Here is a 20,851-nt window from a genome sequence, read left to right on the forward strand (position 1 = left end):
TCAGTGAGGGGCTCTGCATAATATGAACTGGGATCTTGTTCCAAAGCATGGGAAGCCTCTTGGTTATGAATCTATCCCTCCAGCATGTCCTATTCATACTTGTGCCGAGGTTTAAACCTTTAGCTCTCGTGGTCCTGATGGATTTGGATTTTTTGAGGTGGAGCATGTCCATCAGATCCTGATTGGACATGGCCTTGTACATCAGGCAGAGATCACCTCTGAGCAGGCGGTATGCTACTGAATAGAGCTGAAGTTTCTTTAGTCTGGCAGAATAAGACATATGTTGGAGACCCTTGATCCTCTTGGTGAGGTACTTTTGTGGTCTCTACAGCTGTTGCAAATGCCGGGTGAGGTACATACCAAATGGGGCATTGTACTCAATCATGGGTCTGATGAGGGAGGAGTACAGGGGTACAATGACATCCCTGGATCTGGATGTGAATCCCTTCATGATGAGGTGTGCAAGGTAGAATGTTTTTCTGACCACTTTGGCAACGGGTGTCAAATGAGAGGTCGCTGTCGACTTGGGTCCCTAGGTCTCTGATTACTTTTTCCGCACTCAGTGGGTTGCTGTCTATGTGATAATTTGTGGGTACTTTGTTTTTCCCAAAGGGATGACTATACATTTTTGGCATTTAGTTTAAGGCCGTGACTCGCACCAGTTGTCCGATTCTGTGAGGCCTTTTGTAGGATGTATGTGTCCGCTGGTGTATCAACTATGGCCTAGTTTGCAGTCATCTGCAAACTTTGTCAGCCACAGCCCTCCCATGTTTGCTTTAACATCTGAGAAATAAATGCCGAACAAGAGGTCCCAGGACAGATCCCTGTGGGACACCACTTGTGACTGACTTTGAGTCTGACATTGCTCCAGCAATTTTAACTTTATGGGTTCTGTCCTTTAGCCAGTTTGCAACCCATCTAGTGACATAAGGGTTTATGTTTAAGCTGTTGAGCTTATCTATGATGCCTGAGTGGGGTATTGTGTCGAAGGCTTTAGCCAAGTCCAGGTAGGCTGTATGGACTGCTTTGCCCTCATCAATGGCTCTAGTGACTGTTTCAAAAAAGTCAACCAGGTTCAAAAGGCAGGATCTGCCCTTTACAAAGCCGAACTGAGTGGGGTCAAGTGTCTGTAGGTCCCCTATGTCTCTGTTTATGAGTTCCATAATGATTCTTTCCATAGCTTTGCAGACCAGGCTGGTTAAGCTTATGGGGCGGTAGTTTCCAGGGTCTGTAGAGGCACCCCGTTTGTGGAGTGGGACCACTGTTGCTGTACGCCAGTGTTCAGGTACATATCCCGAAGTAAGGTTAAGGTTAAATAACATTTTTATGTGTGGGTTTAGCTCCTCTTGGAGTTCACGTAACACGCAACCCGGGATACCGTCAGGTCCCATTGATGCTGTGTTTTTAGCATTGTTTAGGGCAGTTCTCACTTAGACATCTGAGATGACAGGGAGATTACATTCAGCTGGGATAAGTATTTCTTCTTTTGGGGTGAGGGAGGGAGGGGAGAAATTTGCACTGAACCTGTCAGCCAGAATGTTGGCAATATCTGTGGGTTCAGTGTATTTTTTGTTGTTGTGAACCACCTCTGAGCATATCTGAGAGTTTCCGCCCAGGTTTCCAACATAGCTGAAGAAGGCTTTGTGGTTATCTTTAGTGTCCTTAGCGATTTTTCTTTCAAAGTTGAGAGAACGTAGTTTTCTGCTAATGTTGATCAGAGATGTCTTCCCTTCATGGGATTTTGCTCTGACGTGCAGTAGCTTCCTTCTTTTGTTATACAATTTATTAATGGCTGAGGTCCACCAGACAGGACGCTTGCCTTTGGTGGAGAGGGATTTGGATTTATTTGGGATTGCATGATCCATGCATTCTTGGAGATGTCCATAGAAAGCATTTGTGAAGGATCCGGCATTGTGGGATGTGGTATCCACTGGCACAGTAGGCTTAAAGGATACCATCTCAGTCTTAAGAAGAGTGAAGTCTGCTTTTGAGAAGTTTTTCACTGTGGTCTTTGTGCTGGGGTGGAGGTGGGATATGTATATCCAGGGTGATTAGTTTGTGGTCAGATCTCACTAGTGAGGGGTATACCCCTTCGCCCCTTTTTTGGAAGCAAAAATTTTGGGGGGGCCCCATTTTTTTTGTTGGAATTTTGGGGTCAAAAAAAACCCCCAGTTTTTATTAATCTCCCTTAGGTTTTTTGGGAGGAAAGGTGACTTTAGGGGGTTTTTTCCAGGTTGCATTTTTTATTTATTTAATTTTTCCAGGGAAAATTGTAGATAGAAAAGTATGTTTGGTAAGATTATCATTTTTATTAAAGTAAGCCTATCTTCCATTGTAAAAAAAATTACTATAATTTACTGCTATTGAGTCTTTTATATTAGATGTAATTATAATTCCAAGATAATTAATTTGTGAATTGTGCCAAATAAAATATATATAGTTTCTTAAATAATTAACTTTTTATTAACAAGTAAAGTTTCTGTTTTATCAGGGTTAAACATTAAACCTGACACTTTTTCAAAATAATTAACAGACTTAGTTAAATTATTTATTGAAGTTTTAACATCACCACGTGTTATTAAAATGTCATCTACAAATAACTGAATTTTGCAGGAATAACTTTCATCTATTGAGGATCCCTGAATTTTGCTATTAGATCTAATAAAGTTTGCAAAATGTACTAGAGCAAATAATAGAAGTGGCAAGGGGCAACCCTGTTTTGTACCTTTTAATATTTTGAAAGAGCTAGAAAGAAAATAGCCAATTTTAATAAAAGAGAGATTAACTATACAGATTAGTTATAAGATTTATAAAATCTAGGAAAATTTCATTTTAAGTGCTTTGAACAAATAATTCCAACTTATAGAATCAAACGCCTTATTTATACCTAGACTTATTATAGTTTGTTTGTTTTTGTTTTTATTAGCCAGGTCTATTAAAGTATTAAGACTAATTATGTTATCCTAAGTCTTTCTATGTAGTATAAAACCAGTCTGATCATTATTTCTTAATCCTGGCATAATAATGTTCAATATTTTTTGCAAGAATAGACATAAATATTTTATAACAAACATTTAATAATTAAATAGGATGGTAAGAATAACATAAGATAGAATCTTTATTTGGTTTCAAAATCAGAGATATCAGGGAATATTTCCAGGAAGGGGGATGGCTGACATATGTTTAGCTTGCTCAAAAACTTTTAATAAGATATTTAAAATATACTCTGGGAATAATATGCATAATTATTGGATTATACCATCAAGAGCAGAGGATTTATTTGGTTTAAAGTTATTAATTTGATCTTTTAACTCATTAAAAGAGAATGACTTAATAATGTTGGATCTTTGTTCTTTGGTTAATTTAAACCTTATATTGTCTTTCAAAAAGTCATCAGTTTGTTGTTGATCTGTTTCTTTGTTATTAATTTCTTCTTAATATTTCCTAAAACATTCTAGTATGTCTTTTAAATCAGTCACTTTTTTATTTTTATCACCTTGTTTGAAATTATTTCTTTAATATGATTAGTATTTATTTATTTTTTTCTTAGATCTAAAAGCCAACCTGTGTAAGCTTTTTGGGTTTATTGAGTAAGTTTGTAATTTTAATTTTTCCATATTTATTGATATTTTATGGTGAAGTACATAAGATATTTCTGATTCAATATTTTCAACTCAGTGTTTGCTGATTTGTCATAAGGTTTTACATTGTATTTCAATTTATCTATATTAGACTGCAAAGACATCATCTTCTTAAAACCGCTCTTTTTTACATATGTACCAATTTTTAATTCTTCCATATAGATAAGCTTTTTAATCCCAGAGAATTACTTCTGAAACAACTTCATCATTATTATGTTCAGTGTACTGATCTATTTCTTTTAGACACCATTCCTTAAAGTCTTTTAATTGTCTCTGATAGTAAATCAAATTACATGAATTTAATGCTAACATAAATGTAATAGCATTGTGGTCAGATAAAGGACATGAGGATGTCAAAACATCTTCAATTTTAGTAAATAAACTACTAGAAACTTTGTCAATGTTTGTCTGGGTGCCAACTCTATAAGAATAATGTGTAAAGTTAAGAGAGTTAGTTGATTTAATGTCATAGGTATCTCTCAAATGCTGAGAATTAATAAAATGATCTAAGTGTTTAGCTACTGAGTATAGCTTAGTAACTTTATCAGTAGTTGTGTCTTAAATAATACAGTTAACATCTCTTGCAATAATCAGTTCACCTTTTGTATATAAGATTATAATATCCAAATATTTCTTAGCAATTTTGGCTCCAATTCCAGGTATCCAGTAAGAATTCACAAAAGCATGAGGTCTTTTGTCATTTTCTACTACTGCTAAACCCAATGTGCTATTTTATCTGAATAGGTATTTAATATTTTAGGCATAGATAATGAATTTCTCCAAAAAATAAGAGTGCCTTTTCTTTCTGATTTAAAACAAGAGCTCATAACAGTTGAACAATCTTTTAAAATCAATCTATCTACATCTCCAGATAACAAATGCATTTCTTGTAAGAAAATTATATGAGCTTTATGCAATTTTAAATATTTGTTTAAGCTACTCCTCTTCAATGGATCATTAAGTCCATTGATGTTTAATGAGAGACAAGTATATGTCGACATTCATATGAACATGTAAATGTACTGATTTAAGATGATTTAGCTTAAAATATAATAACCAAGTACTAATAATTGTTGCCATGGACTGATACAAAAAAAGGCAAAATTTCAAACTTGTGTATATTCCAACCTCCCATCATGGAAAGATAATACCTTGATTTGATGATATTATCATACAAATCACATATCAACCACCAATGACCCATCCAAATGTCACTAAGCTAAACAGTTGCTACTGCTTCTTAATTTAAAACAATATTATTAGTTATAACTATTTAGAGCACACTCTTAGTCATATTAAAAGGAAAAACAATATAAAGTATTAATTTGAGAAATATTAATATTTAAGATCATAAAAATATACATTTGGAATAATAAAGAATTATATGTATTTCTGAATATATCTGAAATATTCTGAATATATCATATATATCCCCAGAAATAATGAATTTCAAATTTCTCTATTTGATCAAGTCATTTTATATAGTCATTTCTTTTAATTAATCTTACCATAGAAAACACTATAAATATCCTAGTATTTAAGCACTTATATGGAGAAAATAAATTAAACTGATGACACCTATAATACATTAACCTATAGACATCATAACACCAATGCATATCAAGATCATGTATCATAAAACTTTTAAAAGTCATTTAATAACATGGGTAAAAAGGTGAAAGTCAGAATATGGAATTATAATTACAAGGTGCTACAATTTAAAATGACATATTTATGTATATTGTATGTGCTTATATATGCATAATATATTTACATGGATGTGCATACATATAACTGTGTGTATGTGTTTGTAAGTTATGAGTAGGTGCTTGATATGATTATTAACAGTTAAGAGAGTGAATGTGTTTTATGCATCTATGCCTGTGATTAAATACACAAATGAGTGAGTGTTTTTAAGTGAATGTTTGTTTGTATTATGCATGCATGTATGCTATTATCAGTACATGTAGTACTTGGAATATACATTTAACATCTAACTTCTGTACAAGAAGCATTCTTTTATGATTATATTTTAAGTATCATGTACTTACAAATTTACTTGTAGTACTTTTCATTGCCATATTCTGAAATGTACGGATCAAGTTTTCGTATTCATCAAACCAATAGGAAATGAAAAATATTTGAAAGGATTTAAAAGTCAGTTTAGTATAAAATAAAATGACATATTTTAATAGCAAATGCAGAACATTTCAGAGTTAAATCTGCTTATTAATATTATTTTGCAATAATTAGTAAAGTAACTGAGTGACTAAGGCAATAGATGCAGAGTAGATTGAGGTGTTTTAAGTATCTTCTCCTCTAAACTGTTTCATATAGCACAGACAGCAGCTTATATTAAAATATAACTACAATGATTTATATAAATACTGTTATATGCAAATGAATATCTATATGGAAGTCAAAAATATATTTATCTCAGAGCAAGTTTATAATCACTGTTAATAGTTTTTATTCAAATGTCTGCAAAATCATTTTGTATATAAAAAAAATATAACAACCAGTGCGCAGAGGTATGAGCCATATGTTATCCCATATAAGATATACTAGCATCCTGCATGCTTGTTTTCATTAACATTTTAGTAATGAAGTGTTCCCCGTGATTAACCTTACAGTCTTGTTGCATTGCAGAGCTCTTTTGGGCATGACATTGGGTGTTAGATTTCACATTTGCATTTCAAAGAAAACATTTGGCAACTGTATACTGAAGTAATACCAAAAGGTTATGGAGACATTTAGTTTTTGTAGGCAGTTTTTTGTACTTTGTGTAAACACATCTGTAACCCCCTTCCTTATGAATAAACAAGTGTGGTCTATGTGAATATGTATTTCAATTTGAGTGTGTTTTTGCATGTGAACGTCCTTATGTATAAGATTTGCAATGTAGCATCATTTACTTAAGAATGGATGCTTTATCTGTATCTTACGAACTTTTAGATGACTAATAGCTTTCTATAACAATATTTTAATACACTGCCAGATGTTATGTATGGCACATGACATTCTCTGTTCACTATGCTATCAGCTTCATTCATGTTATGCATTTGTAAGTACTTTGTATCCCACCAACAGTCTTGATGCTTAACTACCTCTTTGTATTATATCTCAGGTCTTCCATTATCTGTGGATCACCCATGGTCTATGTGTTGGCTATATATATTTTTTATGAGATTAGAACTTTAGGTGTTTCACTGTCTGTTGCAAGAAGCAGATCAGTTCTTTTACTTATTGCATCTTATTTAATGAAACTATCTATTCTTGTGAAGAATCTGTATTCAGAGGAACCCAGGTAGAAAATACCAGATAGCACTTGAATAATGCAAAAGTTAGAAAATGTCCGAAATATAAGACATAGCTAGCAAAACAGTTAATGGTTTGTATTTGCATAAATGAAATGTGGATATGAAGCAATATATTAGGGCAGTGATAATAATGGATCAGTTAATGAAAGTAACCTTTTAAATGCCAGGACACTTAATGCCAAGTGCTGAAATGTTTAGACAGAATAATCAAAAATCCAGTCTGGCAGTGTGTAAATATCTGTGTGTACAATGTAAGAGATAGCATGTTATAGAACTAGAAAAACTGTAGAAGAAATTCCATTACTGTGATAGGTACTTCTTTGTTTATCAGAAGTATTTTGCATAGCAGTAACTGTCTAATTCTTTATTATTAAAGTTATATTAGCTTTTTTTCAGCTTCTTTTATGACACATTAAAACCAGTAATATTGTTTGAAGCAAGCACTTTCATCATTATAAATGACATATTCCTCTGTACCATGATAATCTGCTGCATGAGTATAGTATAAGTACACTGTACTTATATAAAGGTTACAACTTTCACCGAACTATAATTAGGGTGACCACAAGATGTCACTAAACATAAATTAATACCAGGTGTTTTTAAGTCTGCAGATGTCTCTTTTTCTTCTTCCCACTGCATTCTTCTTTCATTTTCTTCTTTTCATTATTCCACTTTTTAAAAGATGATAAGCACACAAGCTAAATTGATATATTTTAAAATAAACTAGATTGATTTTAAATGTCTACATTTGTGTTTCTGCTGCTTGTTTTAACATTCTAAAAGTTCACATCCTGTAAATGAGGGTTAGAGTTCAAAATGCATTTCTTGCAGCACAAGCAGCTTGAACATGGAATCTAGACTGTTATAAGATGAAAAACAACTTGAGGTATGTGAAAAAAAAACATTCTAAAGCAATTTAACTAACACTAGGTAGGAAAAGAGACTGAAAAGCAAACTGTAAAAAAAATGCTCGTAACCACATTTAATACTTACAAGTTAAACAGAAAGCCATTTTTCTACTTTTGATAAGAACAAGCACTACTTTTTTAAAAAAATTGACTTAATATTTATATAAATAAATGTACCAACAGTCAATAGCATGTCTAATTATTTGTATAAGAGCCCAAGTAATGAACAAACACCACACAAGTTAAACCTATTAAAAGAAAGTGAAGTAATGTATATAAATTATTTTCTTGCAGCCAGAACCACTCAACACAACACCCACTGTACATAGAAAAAACTTATCACATACAACTATATTCACCAGTAGAATAACCAAAAATAAAAAACAGATTACTTGAAATTATGTATAGAAAGTATATATAAATTAAATGGATTAGTTAAACATGTTAATATACACTCCTCCGACATGCACACTACTCTCTATGTTTGAAAATAATGTTAGAGAGAATTAAAATAAACCCCCAGATTTAATAAACTCCATGTAGGAATAGTGTAATTACTACACGGAGTGTATGGTGGCCATGTCTGCAGCTCCCCCTCGGCAGCGTGCCTTGCATATTAATGAAGGCATTCTACTTTGGGAGAGCCGTGTACACGGTTACTGAATCAGTGCTAGGAGTTGTGTTACAGTGCTTGCAGATGTGTAACACACCCCTTGCACTGTGAAAGTTCTGTATGGCACTGCAATATGAAAGAAAGTGTCCTCGGACACTTATTTATATATGTAGTTATGTATATCACACAAGGTGTGTGTTACAGTGTCTGTAACACACCCCCTGTACTGTCAGAGTGCCATATGGCATGAAAATAATGTCCCAATGTGATTTTCCCTTTTATGTTTATTTATTTCTTTTTTTCTTTTTTTTTCTTTTTGTTCAAGTTTAAGCATAGCTGTTGGTGTTTTTCCTGTGTGGCATGTTGCTTAGCATTGCTTAAATGTAATGAAAAGCTATATAGAAATGTATAGCATAAATCTTCACAGCTGAGTTAGCTGAATGGTTAGTGTCACAGCTTCATGTGCAGTAGGTGTATGGTTCAACTATCAAGACAGGTTGTTTAGCTTTTATAATGGAAAGCATACGTATTTATATTAAAAGCCACACATAAAGCCAGCGGGTAAAGGTCAGAAATGTAAAAAGAATAAATAATAATATAAAACAATCCAATCTGGCTTGTTCATTATTAGAATTGATTTTAGAACATAATTTTTTTATCTTTCAGGATGATTTTTACTCACAGGAGGTTGGCGTTGTGATGGGGACAGCATGTGCGATTTCTTATGCCAGTGCTGTCCTTGCACAATGGGAGTTTGACTCTGTATACAATAATAACTTCATTCTTGATAATATTTTACATAAATCTAGTATGCATCCTAGGCACATCCTAAAGAATGTTGTTAAAGGTCAACTACTGAGAGAGATGCGTTTGCACAGTAAGGATGCATGGGCTGAGCGAGCCCTTGTAGCAGCCTCAGAGCAGTTTGTTTCTAGAGGTTACTCTATTTCTGAAGTTAAAGATATAAGTGAATTTGTATTGTCCCATAGAGACACTGTTGCTAAACCCTATTTTAGTGAGCAGGATATGACATCTGCTAAGTATTTAAATAGACAACATAATCAGTTACGTTTACTTTTGATTCATTCTAGTGGTACCCCACAAATATGTAACGTTATTAAGAAATATTGGCTAGTGTTATTAGCTAATGAAGAAGTTAGTCAAGTAGTAGGTTCTAGACCTAATTTCACATTTAGGAATAATAAATCTTTGAAGCAACAATTGTGGTATAGGAATCCTGATAATAGGAGAAATGTGATTATATCTGATCGGTTAGGTACTTTCCCCAGTAGAGGTTGTTCTGCATGTACTTATATTTGGTCTACTAGCTTTATCGTATATCCAGCCACTAAACGTAGGATTGAGTTAGATTTTTATGCAGACTGTAGGAATACACATGTTGTTTATTATGCTGAGTGCTGTCTTTGCAAAGGCTACTATGTAGGCAAAACTAATCGTAGCCTCAAAGAGAGAATATTATAACATATCAATTATATTAAGAAATCAGATGAACGTAGTACACTAGCTAAACATGTGATGGAGAAGGGTTCTGATCATATATTTCGATTTATAGTTATAGAAGTGATGAAAGTAAGTTTAAGAGGGGGTGATTTAAAATCTAGGACTGACTGTACTGAGCTAAGGTGGATAATATCAATGAAAGCAGACACTTATCCTGGTTTGAACGGGAAAGTGTCTGTGAAACAAATGCTAAAAACTCGGAGCTTAGCAAATTAATTAGAATTTATATTTACATATGTTATTTGTATAGTTTTTTGTTTACTTATACATTACTGAGAAGTTTTTATGACTTATGAGTTTATCTTGTGCCATGTGTGTGTAGTGTGTATGGTGTGTTTGTATTTTTAAATGTGATTTGTGCTATGTAGAAAGGTGTGTTTCAATGCTGAATTGTGATTGGATAATGACTTCCTGCTTAGATGAATATGTTGTTTAAATATTGATTAGAAATTCTGAAATGGATGGCCTGAAGAAGCTACTAATTGTAGTGAAAGTGCTCACCTTATTGTTTTAATAAATTATACTGTTTTTATGCTTTGCCTCCCTTTTGTGCTGGTCAGATTGTTTTGTCTTATTATTTCTATTTATATGTCTATTTTTTGCCACAGTTATTGATATTTTTCAACCAGGTTAGTGCAGCTGGTCCAGAATCCCAGTGTTACTGGATATATGAGGTGAAAAACCCCAGTTAAACACAAGTGTCCAATACAGTTCAGTCACACAGCAAGGTACAGTAATTAAACTAAAATACAAACACATAACAAAGTATCAATAATGAGTACTTAATGTCAATGTATATGTATGTTATCATGTAGAACTCTTGTCTGTCCTTAGGTAAACCGTGCAAAGCAGTGCTGAACATACCTCTCAACCTGGAAATATCAAAAATCTGGACAAAGGCCCATAAAAATAGGTACAAATCTGTACGCCAATTAGCATAAAATTTACATACATAATTATGTGACTCTGCCCACTCCAGTGGAATTGTGGGATGCCAACTTTCAAACACAAACTGAAGAGCAGACAACCCAAATATGGCCCCAGCCCAGACTCTGTAGTAAATGGTAACCGATGCTATTTTTTTTAAATGTGTAGCAATGATGTTCACTGGGGAGGGAGAAGATGAACATTAAGATTTTGTTTTTGGTGACTTGCAGTATGTGGGTTTTATGGTAAACGTAGGGCATTTAATGGTAGGCAATATTCTAATCTTATAGAAAAAATATTATAGTTTGGTAGAACCTCCAAAAGTCATTCTACATGGCCGACTGATCAGTGGCATAGCTTGAGTTTGCCGCCGTTTCCCCCCTCACAAAATCATGGTCGAATGGGGCCCCTCATACAAAGCCCTCCCCCCTGCAGCCATTCCAATGTCCCATAACTTGGCTATTTTGCCCTATTTACCATAAACATTGTAATGTGGATACCACTTTACTTCTACGATGATTATTTGGATTTTATTATATCTTTAGTTTACATTTTAAAGCACAAACACTAATAGGCATCTTCTAAAAAAAGTAATTCAGTCTCATAAAGAAAATAGACTTAGCATTAAAACGTCCCTCCCTTGAAACTCACATTAATTGAAACAGCAGTGAAACCCACATTCAAAGAAAATGCATCTGGCCACTGGCGGATAAAGATTACCTTTGGGATGTTTTCAAATCGTTAGCCTCTTGCACATAAAACATATATGTGTTCTTTGATACACCTTCCTGATTGTATTAAATTACATTCCTTGTATAATACAACACACTTATTAGAGCATTTTAAATTTATTGTTTTGAACATTTTCCAGTAAGCAATGAAACAAAATGCAAAAACCAATAAATGACAAAACTACCAATTTCAGAACATCATAAGAGTCTACTCAAACTTCTACAATCCACCAGTATCAGTAAATATGCACAATCTCTGCAGAAGTAAAAATCATCTAAATAAGTCCATATTAAAGAGATCTGTAAGATCTGTAACTAATGAAGAGGGTGCTACTAGCAAACAACTTAAGATTTCATTGTTTCATCTACAAATAAAGTGCCTGTTGCTCTTAAGGAAAAAATCACCTGTGTTGCATTAAAAAACATTTACCTAAGATACAGCGTTTGAGTCTGAGTAACTCTAACCAGCAGATATAGCTAACTGAGCCTGGGCATTCACACAGACACACACACACACACACACACACACACACACACACACACACACACACACACACACACACACACACACACACACACACACTAAGTAAGGGAAAGCACACTTCCATTAAGTAAAATGCACAGTTTCTCTGCAGTGACAGTAATCATGTTAAGCTAATGCACTTACAATTTCAAACACCCACCACAACCGGTCTGCACTCTGCACTTAAGTGCAACAGTTTCCTGCCATTAAGGGAAAGCACAGTTTCTTGCCAATATGTACAGTTTCTCTGCAGAAAGTATTCTGGTTAAGCACAGTTCCATCAAGTAAGACACACAGTTTCTTTGCAACATGGAATTAGTCATGTTAATTCAAAGTTTGGCTGCCGTAAGCAATTAAAAGTAAGCACCCTTTCCTGCCATTATTACAGTTACCATTACCCCAATAATGCCTTTAAAAGACAAGTAGAATCCCAAACGCGAAGGCCCAATGTGACTTCAGCCCACAGAAACCCCTTCTCCTCACCTTCCGAAGCAAAGTTAATAAGAGTTGCAAATGGCTTCTTCTGCTACAGTGTCCTCCTGGGAGCACATCATAGATGGACTCTCGGTAGTGCTAACTTCCACAATCCAATCTATGTTGAAACCATGGGCTGTGGGGTGACAGGCATGCACTGCATGTATGGAAAAAGCTAAACAGAGACAGAAGAGTAGTACACATCCCTCGAGCACTCAGCCAATTCTGACAGGCTGAAAGTCTGTATTATTCAGCTGACATCATCAAGCTGCACGCGATGACATCAGTAGAAACTTTGAAAAAAAAATTTTTTTGAAAAAACACCCGGGAAATTCAGGAATTGAAGGGGGAACACAGGAATTCATGGCACCCATTATTTTGCCCTCAAAACAGGTAACCACCGAAGAATTCGGTACGGTTCAGAGGTCTGGTGCTGAGCTAAGCTAAGCAATGCCTAAGCAGGACCTGTCTGAGCAATACTTAGCAATGCTTAGCTCTGCTAAGCAGTCTCATTCGAAGCAGTCCTCAACTGAGCTAAGTGGATTTCTGCACTGCTAAACACTGCTAAGCATTTGCCACTTTAAGCACTGCTCAACTAAGCTTAGCAGGTTTGTGCACTACTAAGCAGAGCTTAGCATTTGTAAAAATGGTGCAATGGTGGCAAAGGGTGTGAAAATAGCCTTATTTAAACTGCACAGGCGGAAATACAGGCAGAACCCGTTGGAGTTTGACCCGTGCAGGAACTATGGCAGGAGCTAAAGAGGGACCGTGCTTCTGGGTGCAGTGCTGGGGTACTTTGGAGTCCAGGGCCATGGCTGAGCTCCTTGTTGAACACCATGATGACAGACTGCTGCAGGGCCAGTACCAGGGCTCTCAGTACAAGTCTGAGGCCTGGGACCATCTGGCACATGACCTTACCAGGGCCACTGAAATCCCCCACACTGGTGAGAAGATACGTCATCATTACGATGACCTGAAGCAGAGAAAGGGGGTGCTCTTGGCCCACTGGATCCAAGATGCTCAGGATGGGAATGCCCCAGTAGTTTGTAAGTATATGAACCATCACTTTACCACATTCTAGCATGAATATGTGATAGGTATGCATAATGGTGTTTTTACCCCTACAGCTGTAGAGGAGAGGACTCAAAATGTAGAGGCCTACACTGGGTGCCTGGAGAGGCTGCACTGACAGTGTGGTGAGTACAGATCTATCTTGCAATATATAGTACAATAAATAAGAAAGAGTATACATTGTTTACTGCCATTAGGTATAGTGTGTTCTGAGTGTACTGCAATAAAATGTGTTCTAAACCCACATCAATATAAGTGAATAATGGCAGGTACTGTGCGATACATATGAAGGCATCAAACAAGCTACTATTGATGAAAGAAAGCTAATACTGTAGTAATACTGTGTAGGAATGACATATGTATATATGGTAATAATACTAAGCATCTTGTAAAAAAGTACACTGTGATTGAAACCATGAAGGTAATAACTGACATTCATTCATCTACAGGATATCTAGTACAGCTGCATTCAGACCTTTGAATTTAATAAACCACTGTGTCATGTCACCCTCAATAAAGTCATTCTCACCAACTGTTGTGTTTATTCTGCTATGTTGTTGAAGAAATACAATTGTACAGGTGCTCCACAGCAAATATGGCTATGACACCTTGAATTGAGTGAAGTTTTGCTGATAAAGAAGTATTATAATAAAGTGTAGATGTGGAGTTGTAAAACAAGATACAATGCAATTTGATATATGTTCTGCACTAAGATCTGAACTTTGAATAGTAATGCCTAATGTATTATAGTGTGTTCCCCTCAGGATTGTCTTCTGTTAACCTTTGAATTTCAGCTCTACATATTCCTGAATGTAGGTACGCTGATGCAGGCAAGTATGAGATTGTAATAGGTGGAGACTGCAAATATACGATGTGCAAATGTATATTGGTCAGGTATGCAACCCAGCATCCTGCTATGGTCTGTACAGATCACACATATTACATCCACTAGGGTTTAAATGTGTACACCTGCATTCCAAGCATTTAAACACAGTTCACCAACTATCTCTGTCATGAATGAATCTGCAGTCTTCTGTGACACTCTACTGATATTACCAGGACATACTTCATAACCAAGTGAGTTTTAGGTAGAAATCAGTCAAACAGACCACAGCAGTGGCCCAGTAGCTCAGTGTGATAAGAAATATGTATGTTGTTCAGTTTTGCACACACAGACCAGGGTTGGAATCTAGGGACTAGAACTAACATATATTTATAGTTACAGACAAGTAGTCTTGCCTATTTGTAGAAACTGTCATGCATTTGTAACAGATAGTTTCTCCACAGGGCTTACAGGTAAAGAAATGTTTGTAGTAGCCGTATGAAGGGTATACTAATAAACAATGTCCAGATGTACTAGTGTGTAAAAAGCGGTGCTCAGCAAGTTGATAGCACTCCATTTAATAAAATGTCAGGCATTAGAGTAGTATTCCAACTGAATTAGACCACTGAAATGTTCTACTGTTAGTACGGGTATGCCAGGTGCATGCATGAATGTGTGCCGATAGTCCAAAACCATGCCTACAAATTACAGCAGGTTAGGTATATACATCATGCACTGTGCATGAAGCATGTCTGTCAAGTGTCATGGCTACTGAACACTGTTGCCATTAACCTTGGACACAGATATAATTCCAATTGAAGTATGCCAGTAGCACACTGACACAACATCAGTGCAGGGTACGCCTTGTTACTCATATATGTTATCCTGACACATACAAGTCCCCTGTAGTAGTATAGTTCTTACAGCTGGGCCCATACCATTCCATGCCAACAGCTTGAGAGGTATGTACATGTTACAGAAGCTTTAGGGTACATGTAGATGTAAAGTAAGGGCAGAAATTAAGTAAGGGGTTGGGGGCTGTGAGGCTGTGTAAATCCCTCACAGGAGGATATAGTCCACATTGAAGGTGTACACATGGATAAGCCTATCTAGTTGGGTCTTGTGGGAGATGGTGGCTGCAAACGTGACTGCATGATGGTTGCTTTGCCACAAAGGATGACACCGTAGGGATGCTGTAGTGGTAACCTGTGTTGTGTGATGTCAGCTGCAAGACACCTTCACCTCATGTGGGGGTAGCCGCTGGCCACAGCAAGGTGTTTGTACATCCACTGTTGATGGCTTCCTGGTCATTTGTGTGCTGGCATGGGAACGTCTTACAATGTATGTTAGAGTCTTTCAACTGACACAGGATTAGGGTACAGGCCCAATTCCTAATACAGTTGACGAGGTCCATATAGGCAGAATGGGCATTCTGGTCACATGTTGTGGCCAGTACCTAGCTCGGATTTGCATAGTTTTGTGTTAGCAATGGTGGACTGCCCCTGTGCACCTTACTGCCTGTACAGCATAGAGGTGTGTTTGTGTCTCATGTGTACAGAAACCCCATGTTCCATGGAATTACCAACTACACTTTACCTTCTGCATGTATGATAGGATGGTTGACCGTGTAAGGCTGGGGTGCACTTTGCAGCTTTGAACCATGGTCTGTGTGAGTGCATAGATGTCTGCTGTTCCCAGGGTAGGACTGCTTGCAATGAGGGCAAAGTCATGTGTACACATCTAGCATTTAGCAGCATGGCCTTCAATGTGTGCTGTACTGACACTTGTATGTTGGTAATGATAACCTCACCAATATTACTTATGCAGTCACTATGGGGCTGGTGGGAACCACTGCTAGATGTATAAAGACCACTAGACCAGTGAAGACAGATGGAGGCCTCTCTTGCAGAGCATCATGGTCTGTGTACCATATTCTCCCAGACTTACAGGTACTGGAACCCCTGGAATATCACAGGATAAATGTGCAAATGTTAATGACAATCATTCCCTGATTGTATTGCGGCATCCATCTGGGTGACAGCAGAATGCAGCATAAGGCTAGGGACATACCTGCCTGGGACACATAACCACTTTGCTCAATCATGTCTCACTGCATATAGTCCATTGACGTATATGTCAGGTCAGGTCAGGCACACCAGCATGTACAGTGACAGACCCATGACAGTACCTGTTGGTGGGAGACAGCAGTGTATATGCAATATGGCTGAGTCTGTCAACTGTCAGAAAAGTAACTGTGACCATCCATATTTCCAGCCAGGTCAGAGGCACACCAGTGTGTCTGCACTGGAGTCTCCTATGTGTAACATGTTTGACATGGGTTCATGCCTGCATGGCTGTGGGACAAAGGTGTGTGGCCATGTGTGGTATATGCTGTGTACAGCTGTGGTGTTCATGTGTGGCTTGGCCTCAGAGATATCTTTTGTTTGTGGATATGTACATTGAGAATCACTGCAGATGTTTGTGTGTATTCTGTTGGTGTGAGTGTTGTGTGAGGTGTACTGATTGTGTAGACAACCTGTTTGGGGACAGATATGCAGCCTTGACAGGCAGAGAGCATGGACTGCAGGTTCCTACATTCATTGCATCTCTCACACAGTGTGTTTGTTGGTGGTGTCTTTAGATGGCTGTCCATCCATGTACATGTGGCAGGTGCTACATGTTGCCAGGGCACCAATATCAACCACACTGGCTAGTGAAACTGTAGGGCATTGTCCAGCCATATACTCCAGAATCTGAGGGAGGAAGGCCAGGGAAACCTGAGGGGTGGGTCTACAGACCAGGTGATTACTACTACAGTAGGAGGCTGACACCACAGCAGACCATGTAGACAGCCTATGAACAAGCAGTAATAGGTGTAACAGCTACATGCAGTTCAACACCTTATAGCCATTGCAGCAAGTAGCATGACATATCAGGATCAGGGGGGCAACACATGCTGTATTGCCAGTTTGTTGTCGATACCCACAGACATACTGTGTTGATAGACAGTGAGGGTATGATGTGGGGATTAGTAGTAGATATTGCTGGCAAAAGTGGATGTGCAGGGTCTGTACATAATGGTGAGCAATATATGCAGTACTTTGATGTCTTTCCCTGTTCATGTATTTCAGGTGGAATGTACAGAAGATGAAACCCAGCCTTCTCAGAAGCCGAGACCGCTGCAATTTTCTATGTGCTGAGAATCCTCAATGGGTTCTGTTGTCAAGGAGATTATAGACACTAGCCATAGCCAGACAGCTGGCAAGGTCCCACACAGGCAAATTGACAGGGGTGCTCAAAAGAGGATTGCTGCCCATTCAACCCCTCTCAGAGGTGTCACAGCATGTGCCACCCAATGCATGTTTTGGTCCATCATGGAGGCACAGGCACATTGTGAACGGTACACCAGATGGATGCTCACTGTCATTAATGCAACACTGCCTGGCATGCATGACTCCCTCCACTGCATTGGTGATGCCTTACATCATTTTTCTGATGTAGTGGATAGATAGTGGGGTGAGACATTGTCAGTCCTTAACCATGCAATGTCTGTGCTTCAACATATGGTGGGAATAGGGCATCGGACACGTGGACATAGGTCAGCAACAATATCAGCTAAGAGCCTATGTAGCCATGCGCACTCACAATCTCGTAGTGGCAGTACGACCACCACTAATGAAGGGAGGGTGCTGTCCACACCACAACATGGCAGGCCATGGGCACATGGTCCTGGTCAGTCCCATGAGGAACACAAAGTCAGCAGACACCAGTCACCATCAGGAGGTAGTACCGCATCTGGTCTTGAGCATGGTGGTGCTAGTGTCACTCCTGGCAGAACTAGTTCCTGTGTTTGTGGCCAGAGATAGTGAACTGTACATTCTGCCATGTACATTCCACAGCTGCCCAACATACCCTCGTGTAGGGCTAGCACATGGCTTGACTGTGTGCATGTACACACTCACACATCACTGTCACATGCAGGTCACCAACATATGCACACAGCTCCTCTCCATGGCCCAGCTGACCAGCACCACTCCAGACACACACACATGATGTCAACTCTATGTCACAGTTTAGGCCTTTGGCAACCCAACACCACACCCTGTACATGTGATTATACCTGTGCCATATCCCTGTTATCCATACCATCGATGCAGGGACATGCTAATATGTGTCTGATGCACAGGGTGAATCTAGTACAGATAATGGCATTTTGTAGTGTAGTAGTATTATGCCATAGGTGTCTGCTGCCAGTTGTCATGCATATGCATCAAAGTGTATGTACCTTTGTGTCATGATGCTTTATTGTCGTCGATACTGCTGACTGACGTTTGCCTCACAGACCTTATTCTGTTTCTGTTCCAGGTGTCTGTGTGTGTAAGTCGTGGTGAGCTGCTGCCATTACAGAAGCTCAAGATGGCAGGGTGGCAACACAGACACCTTTTCATCACCAAGGTATGTGTGGAACAGTGTGTGTGAGGGACAATGGGTGCAGACAGCTTAACCATGCATGCATAGCCCTTGACACAGCAAGCTAGCCCTGATACATGTCACCTGGCCATTCCTTAGGATCACAGGTTTGTAGTTACAGAGGAGGTTACTAGAGTACTGGACCTGGGTCCCTTGCTTCACCTCCAACACAATCATCAATTAGCACCTATTGGCCATGGCATTGATAGACACAGACCGGACCCCTGGGACAGATGTTTGTTTTTTTTCCCATTCACTCAACCTTGAAGCAGTTGATGAGAGTTTGCATGGTTCTGTGTTTGGCATGTTTGGGGAGTGCATTCATGAGACAGGGCAGTCTCTGGTTGGCAAACGTGTCTGTAAATCAGCTTTTTGTGCTGTATCATATGTGATCAAGGGCTGTCATGCCAGTAATGTGCACATAGTTATATTCTGGTATATGGGACAGTTGTTGAAGGGCCGATCAGCTGATCTAGCATGCCACAGACACCTGTGACAACCTGACTGATAACTACTGGGTATTACTGATTAGAGGCTGTCTGCATGGAACAGGTATTGAGGGCCATGGATGACCTTTGTGGGTGTTAACATAGCCTTTACAGTTTCTGCAGATGTCTGCATAGGTGCATAGCAGACTGACCATGTTGCTAATGTATTGTTGTACTGACTGAGGACTATTCACAGGCAATGCCTATGTTTTGTCTGGATGCAGTCCCTTTACATATGTGGTGACAAGTACTGACCACTGCCAATACGTGTTACCTAACTGCAACATTGTTAGCTTGCTAAGTACTCAGGTCTGTCATCGCAGTGTGTGTGTTTATGGGGTTGCTGCTGATGTGAGAAATAGTGGGGCCATGTCCTTGCCATATGGTATGCTGACACTGTTGCCTGTGTTCAGCTTGATGCCAGGACCTTGGCAACATACCATACCCACTGTATGACCCATTGCAATGTGTTAGCAGTTTGTGGCTCAATGACAGACTGCACACTACTTACAGTTGACACAGCCTTAGGCAGCACCTACATATGTAGGTGGTGGCAGTTAGCATTCATGACTAGATACATGTAGGTCATTGGGAGCAGCAGGTAGTCACAGGGCCTTCACATGTCTACATATTGCATGCACATAGATGACAGAGATTGTGGTTGCCACCTTATCAAATGTGGACTGTGGGACACGTTTTGTAGTAATGTGACAGTTGGCAGGGCATATCATACCCACGGCGAGTGCAACACACAGGATGTCCTTTGGTTTGCTAATATGATAGTTTTTTTGTGATATTACCTTAGCTTATGCTATTTGTCATGACATTAATGTGCTTCTGATTTGCCATAATTGCTCTATGCAATTAGCAGACAACTTTATGAAATGTTTGTTGTCCTACACTATGGGGACCTCTATATTGTGTGAGTTGTTGTCACAGGTCACACCTTGCCAAATGTGGACTGCAACCTGCAGGGTGGTACAGATGGTGGCCATACTTCTCACCTCTACATATTTCTGCAGAATGCCAAGATGTTTGCCACATATTTTATTCCATTTATCACAACATTGTGGTTTTCTGACAAATTGTGACAAAATCATGAAAGAATAACATTAGAGATTAATGATGGATATTGTCATATCACAATTCATACCCTTTGGAAAATGCATTCATATGCACAACATGTTTTGGTATCTACTTTCCATGCATGTTACAGCAATCTGTGAAGGTTGTGTTCACTGTATGGCCTTTGCCCCACTTTTCTGTATGGCTTTAACCAGATGTCTTTCTGTGAGGGGTTGAGAGGTATGCTATTGGCCATAACACAGACTGCTGCAA

The sequence above is a fragment of the Protopterus annectens genome, chromosome 7.part0, assembly GCF_019279795.1.
Source record: "Protopterus annectens isolate FY-2018-M chromosome 7.part0, PAN1.0, whole genome shotgun sequence".
NCBI classification, from domain to species: domain Eukaryota; kingdom Metazoa; phylum Chordata; order Ceratodontiformes; family Protopteridae; genus Protopterus; species Protopterus annectens.